The 7,306-nt window shown below is 40.5% G+C and overlaps 1 pseudogene; it reads left to right on the forward strand.

Moving 5' to 3' along the window:
- Positions 1-3,419: 3,419 nt before the first annotated feature.
- LOC118972901 (leucine-rich repeat-containing protein 14-like) lies at positions 3,420-4,742 on the forward strand (annotated as a pseudogene).
- The last annotated feature ends 2,564 nt before the right edge of the window (positions 4,743-7,306 follow it).

Raw genomic sequence — 7,306 nt, forward strand, 5'->3', positions numbered from 1 at the left:
AAGGACTTGAGATAACTGAATTAATAAAAAGAAACTACAAAGAAAGTATATTTACAATTGTAGGCATTTAAGAGAAGGAAGCTAACTTAAAGCAAGACAAAACTTCTAAAAATAAAAAATCCTTGATATTAAAATTTAAGTGTAGAGATAATATATTATATAGAATTGAAGAGCAAATGGACAAACTTCGCTGACAGTGAAAATGAAACTGAGGAAATTAACCTGAATGCAATAGTGATGGAACATTGAGAGAAGATTCAGTATATGTCTTGTAGAAGTTCTAGAAGAAAACAGTATTAGGAGCAAGGCAATATTAAAAGTGATAGTGACTGAAAATGATAAGACATGAATCTTCAAATACAGGTAATACAATAAACCAAGGAAATAAAATTAACACTGCAGGACAATAAAAGCAAAGAAAAAAATCTTAAAAGCAACCAGAAAGAAAAGATTACTCATGAAAGAATGACAACCTGATGGTAGAACATCTCCATGGCAGCCACAGAAACCAGAAATAATGACTTGAAAATGATGAAAGAAAATAACTCAATCTAGAATTCGTTATCTATTAAATTCTTCAAGAATCAAAGTGAACTAAATCAGTCAAAGACTGGGAGCCTTGAGGATAACAGACTCTGACAAATCTGAAATATGTCCCACACAAATAAAATGAAATTGGATAGATAGAAGTAATATGTAAAAGACTGGTTAGCAAAAAACTTGGTAAAGATCCTGGTAAACCTAAACCAACATGACGTATAAAATCATGGTAAATAATGTCTACTTCGGAGGTTGTGAGGTAAATTGCAGTAATTCCAGAATATCTTGCCTGGCCTTAGCCCACTTACATATACCACTGCAGCTTCTTGCAACCTCTGGGGCAAGGGGTGGGGAGGCTGTTCTTTTCTCCACTGTTGTGTAATTGGTCTGGCACCTGTCAGTCGCCAGGGAGGCAGAGTTCCTCCCAGAAGGGGCGGTGGAGAGGAGAACGGGTGCTGTGACTGCAAGAGATGGGGAGCACCAAGCAGGCTTTGCTAGGGGGTACTGGGAGAAAGCAAAGAGCATGCCATGGAGGTGGGGAGTAAGAATGGCAGCCAGAGGGGATGGATGGAGCTAAGCCTCATTGTGAGCAATAAAAGGGTTTCTCCCAATCTAGCCTTTTGACTGATTTTAGTCACACTGGTTTATTTGCCCCAGGCTGGGAACAGGCTTCTCCTGGAAGTGACAGAGGTTTTGTAATAAAAAGTTAAAACCCAAATGCTGAAAAACAGTTAACAGTAGTTCAGTTACCAGAATTGCAGTATTCTAAAAGCCCTCCATTTAAGTGAGAGGAGAGTACAGGTATCTTAATTAACTTCAGGCTTTAAGTATGGAAGCCAGTATTTTAAGGTAATTGCAAAAGAGTCTAAATAAAATGTATAAACTCCAAAGCTATAGAGGAAAAATGTAAAATATTAATTTAGTAGTAGGCAAGAAAAATGGGGGAAATGACTAAACAAATGAGATTAACATCAAGCACAAAAGATGACAACAAAAAAATCCGCTTGAAATGCATGGAAATTTATTAAATTTACTAGACAGAGATTGACAGATTGGATTTCTAAAATCTAGTTTGAAATACGACACTGTCTAACATTCAGATCTTGGAAAAAATTGAATTTAAAGGGATGGAAAAAAGATCCAGGAGAGTTAACTACTACCAAGAGAAAGCTGGAGTAGCTACACAGACTTCAGTTAAGAAGGAAGTTGAAGACAAAAGGCATTATAAATGGTAGAAAGAGACACTTAATAATGAAAAAGTTTTAAGACACCAGAAGAATTCTAAACTGCTACACACCTAATAGATTTAAGAAAAATTGACAACTAGAGAAATTTTGACAAGTCTATCATCATAATTTTATTTGTTACATACCATTATATGTATTTATGTATTATGTGTTCATGTATCTAAGATAATAACCAAATTGTATTTATCCCAACAATACAAGGACAGTAAAATTAGAAACTCTAGAACTCTAATTGGCCATATTAACAGATTAAGAAGTGTTCAGGGGAGCCATTGGATCTCAATTACTATGGAAAAAAAGAGTGAAATTCAACACCTTTACAAACAGGCATAAAAACTGTTAAAACAATAGAAGGAACCCTTGTACTATTCACCTTATAACTTATTCACTATGTAAGAATTTGTTCTCTATGCTTATGCTCCAAGCATAACTTGTTCATTATGCTTCAGAAGATTGGAGACATGAAAATTAGGCTTGGGGGTGGATTAATGATTATACATTAAGCATTGAGTCCCCTATACAGAATTTTATTGTTAACAACCATTTGATCAATAAATAGGAGAGATGCCCTCACACACACAAAAAAAGTACACACTTCCAATTGTAAAATAAATAAGTAACCGGGATGTAATGTATAGCATAAGGAATATAGTCAAAATATTGTAACAACTTGGTATGGTGATAGCTGGTACCTAGAATTATCATGCATATAAATGTTCAATCACTGTGTTGTACACCTGAAACTAATGTAATACTGTGTCAACTACCCTTCAATAAAAAATAATTATCTAAAAAAATAAAAATAAAAATAAACAATAGAAGGAAGTATCCATAACCTGATAAGCATAGCTATAAAAGCTTATTTTTTATTTCCTTTAAAATAAAAAAAAAAACATTTCAACACCTTTCTTTCAACTCTCAACTAGTCAAACAAAGTTAGTACAGAGATAGCTTTGAATAACACAAGTTTAGCTCTCATGACAAAGAATTTGGCTCCTGATAAACAGGAATACACAAGTCTCAACAAATATAAAAGAACTAGTTACATACAGTTCATAATCCTGAACACAATACTATAAGATTAACAGTTGTCTTGGCTGACTGTATCAGCCCTGGGCAAGTTCACTACGGATTCGGTGAGGCTGAGAAATGATAACGGAATGTTCTTAGGGTACAAGGGTTTATACCCAGCTGTATTCTCATGGTGGTAGGTCAAGCACTAGAATCATGTCTGCATCCAGCAGTCTGCAGGTCTTTAATATACCTCTGTCTCTATGTCAGCCCAAAGTACTGGGCAGAGCTCTTTATATAGTAACTCAGTCAATAAGAGCTTATTGCCTGTGGGTGTAGAAGCAGAAGCCTAGCAGTAGGCCAGTAACAATCAAGTAGTTTAGAGTCAGGTGAGGACGCAGCCCACAGGAACTTCAATTTTCCCCCCAGCAGTCATTACAAAAAGATACCCTCCCAAAATGCCTAAACTTTTGTAAATTAAAATTAACTAAAATAGGCGCACTGCCAAGACCGGTGTTCTTTTGTGGCAGCCTCCTGAGAGGAAGTAAGGGGCTCCCGCTGCTGAGGTCTTGGATGGTTCCCAAGTTTTCTCCAACTCTCCTAGCAAGTAGCAGGTTCAAGATGGACCGGAAGACCACATGCACTCTGCTAGAGCTTGCTGCAAAGAGTCTGCTGAGTAGAGCTGGCAGCTATCCATGCCCTGGATGAGCTCCCAAGAGCCCTCTTTGTTCCACTGTTCATTCCTGCCTTCGTGGGCAGGCATAAGGAGATACTAAAGGCAATGGTCAGGGTTTGGCCCTTTCGCTGTCTCCATATCGGGACACTGAGTGTATAAGGGTCAGACTATGACATCTTGGAAGCCATGATTAATGGTCTGCAGCTCCTCTCTGCCCAGAACTCTTCTTCCTGGGGCCCAAAACTGAGGCTCTTAGATTTAAGGCAGGACCTGAACTGTTGCATAATATGCTCTGAGATGAAAACCACATTTTCTTTCTGCTCTTGGTCTTGTGCTAACTCTCAGAACTCTACTCTTAGAGCACCTAAAGCCCAGCATAGCATCAGGTGCCACGGATTTGATAATTCAGAGTCAGAGCTTCACTCAGCCTCGGAAACTGTGGAATTACTTATGGACCTCTCCCTCCATGGAACCTTGAGAACACAGCAATTTCTTTCCTTTCTTCAGAGTAAACTCAGGCAGAGCTCTGGGTCTTTGCACCTCTGCTGCAGAGATTTGGTAATTGATAACATCTCTGCCCACAAAAGTATGCTGCAATTTCTGGATCCACGGTGCATTGATCACCTGCAGGTTAATCAGGCTTATTTGAGGGAAGTCAACTATATTGTGGCTCAGACGGCCCACCTGCACAGCCTTCGTCTGCCTAATATCATCTTTACATATTTTGTGGAGAAACAGTTCCAAACTTTTCTCAACTGTCTTGGGAAGCTGTACAGCCTCCAAGAACTTGACTTGTCTGCCTTGTACCTCAGAGATTGATTGCACAAACTTCTCAGTGTGATGCCACCTCAGCTGGAGATATTTAATCTGTCTCCCTGTGGCCTGTGTAACGAAGATGTCATCATCCTATCCCGGAGCTTTCTGGCCACCCACCTAAGGCAGTTGAATCTCAGTGACAACCAGATATTCTTAGAGGCTTACGAGCCCTTCCAGACTCAGCTGCAGAGGGCCTCGGGTACCCTACAGCATCTGGAAATAAATGTCTGTTAAGTGATTCCACTCTCTCAGCTCTCCTGCCAGCTCTGAGCCACTGTTCGTGCCTCCGTGTCCTTAGCTTTGCCTTCAACCCCATTACAATGCCTGTGCTCACAAGCCTTCTGCATCACCTAACATCCTTAAGGGAGCTGAAGCATGTGATTTATCCCATCCCTGTCCATTGCTATAGGCAGTGGGATGTTCGTGAGTTTGGACCAACAGCAGGTGGCTGAAGTTCAGGCCCAATTGAAGGCAATGCTGCAGGCGGTAGAGCGGGATGACATGCTTTGGACTACTCGTTCTGTGTGATTCCCATAGTACCAGGAGTCATGTCTGCACTGATGTGTGGCCACAAAAGCACTCAGTGTTTTGCTTGAAGGCCTAATTTATAGAGACACATGTAAAATTGTACTCTTCACTGAAACGGGGCTCAGGGTGATTGGCTGTGTCCTTGATATCTGTGAAAGAGGAACTCTAAGAAGGAAGGAGAGAAATTTGGAAGCTCCTGAGAATCTGTTGTCCATTGCCCTGTACTACTTCTGCTTACTAAGTACAGTGTTGGTTACGTGATGGAAGCTATCCCAGTCATGTACCATCACTTCCCAGTGCACAGGGGTGGTTCCATTTATCCTCTTACAGGCCCTTGGCACGAGTCCCATGAACTGAAACTCTCTCTGGCTGTGGTAGTTGTTGAGGCCTATAATTTCACTCTTGAGGGCCCTGAATACTTGTATGTATGATTGCCTTGGGTTGCTTATGAGAAGCCCTATGCAAGGGAAAGGAACCAAACAAACTACCCCCACTGCCTACTGGTGTCTTCGTCATGTTGCTAGCTGCCTCAGCAAGTCTCTGAGACTGGCTCAATTATTTTTACTTCACATGCACTCACCCTGGGTCTATTGTGCTTTAGGTACTGTTCCAGGTGATAAGAAAGATCAAGTCCCTGATCTCAAACCACTCAGAGTAACAGCTGCTCCTATGTTTTGTCCGTTTCTCTACTCTTTCTTAGGGCATTTGGGAAAATAATTCCTCCATGGCCCAGATTTTTGTTCACTTTTTCCCTTACATACAGCTGCTCAACCCTTAGGTCATGGCTTACATGTTACTGTAAGATAAATTCTAGCCGGAATAAGCAGGCAAAGAGAGGCAACAAAGGGCCAGGTAATTCATTTAAATACCCCCAGGTGAGGTTCTGTGGCCTTCTTGCCAGAGGCCAGAGAAGTCACACACGGTTAGGGAGGTGGGGCACTTATAAAGGATTAGGAGGGGGAGGAGTGGGCAAGCTATCCTAGGGGGTGTTGAGAGGTACGATTGGCTAAAGGTGACATAATAGTCAACTAGAAACTTTTTTCTTTCCAAGAGGGAGGAGGCTGACATCCGGGTCTTAGTTGGCACATCAGGTTGAATTCAGGGAGAGCTGTCCCCTTTCCATATATGGCATGGACTTTGGGGTCTGGTCTGTTCTCCCCCTATGGCATCTCTCTGTTCTGTTTGCATGTCCTTGTTTTTCCTTTCTCCAGCCTAACATTCCAGCCTTTTGGTCATAATGGGCGACGACTCAATCTGGCTACTTCCGGCTGACAAGGGGCGTCGTGGGGGTTTGAGGCTGGTATTAGGCTGAAGGAGGGGGTTCAATGGGAGGAGATGAGTAATGGTGAAGTAACATCTGGTTGGTGGTGACTCGGGTCATCTGGGTTAGCTGCTGTTGGAGGAACCTGAGGACACAAGGGGCAACTAAGAGTAAACCACAAACTGTTATTAAGGTGCCCAGTAAGGGCATTAGGCAGGCTATTATAGGGAACTGGAATTCTGGATCGAGTTTACATCTCAATGACTAGTATTAGGATTTAGTATAGATAAGACTGCATTATTGAAACAATACTTTTCTCTAAAATCACCCTTATTTTTATTAGAAGTAGCCAGATTAAGAAAATAATTAACAGTTGGCTTGATTATTTGCATAAGTGCAGCAAGAAGAGCAATTGATTACATAGGCTCTTTTAAATATGCTTTGCTGGAACTTTTTATAAGGAATTTCAGATTGGACTTTTAAAGGCTTCTTGAGGCCAGAAAGCCAAGCCAGACTTGCCATCAGGTTGTGCCTAGAGTACCTGTACATTTGGGTGAATTCCTCTCTTCTTGAGGTTCCCAAGACATTCCTGCCGGGAAGTGACCTTCCTTACTCACCTGGTAAGGCTGCTGGGAACTCTGTAAGCAAGGTACCAGGCCAGTTCTTCCAAGGGGCTTTGTTGGCTTTATAAAGTCAACCTTAGTTCCTTAAAGCCGTCTGTTCATATCTGAGTTTACACACGTCTCTCAGGTATGACATTCCAGTCAAAGCCTTGGTAGTATAACCAGTGATTTTAATTGGATCTCTTACAAGGAAAGCAGATTCTTATTGAACTTATGCAAATAAACATACTGCCATGAAATATAAAAATAGTCACTGAGAGTTTTTAAATTCTGGAGGGATCAGGTAGAAAGATAAAGTTTCAATTCTGCTTATAAAGGCAGTCATTTACTAAACTGTTGTCAGCTTAAGAGAAAAAGATTAAAACACTTTATCAACAACATTTGAAACATGTTGTTTCACTTTATCAACAACATTGAAACATGTTGAAACAAAAAGCAGGAAATTCAGATATTTCTGTAACACAAAACATTCAGTAACAAAGTTCAGCATCATTCCTTTTGACAGTGCCTTCCAGGCAATTAAGCAGGTAATTATATATCAGATAAATAAGCTAAATTAGCCAAATACTTTCTCCAATGAGAAAAAGTTTTTCTAACATGTTCT

This window comes from Manis javanica, chromosome 8 (assembly GCF_040802235.1).
Source record: "Manis javanica isolate MJ-LG chromosome 8, MJ_LKY, whole genome shotgun sequence".
Lineage (NCBI taxonomy): Eukaryota > Metazoa > Chordata > Mammalia > Pholidota > Manidae > Manis > Manis javanica.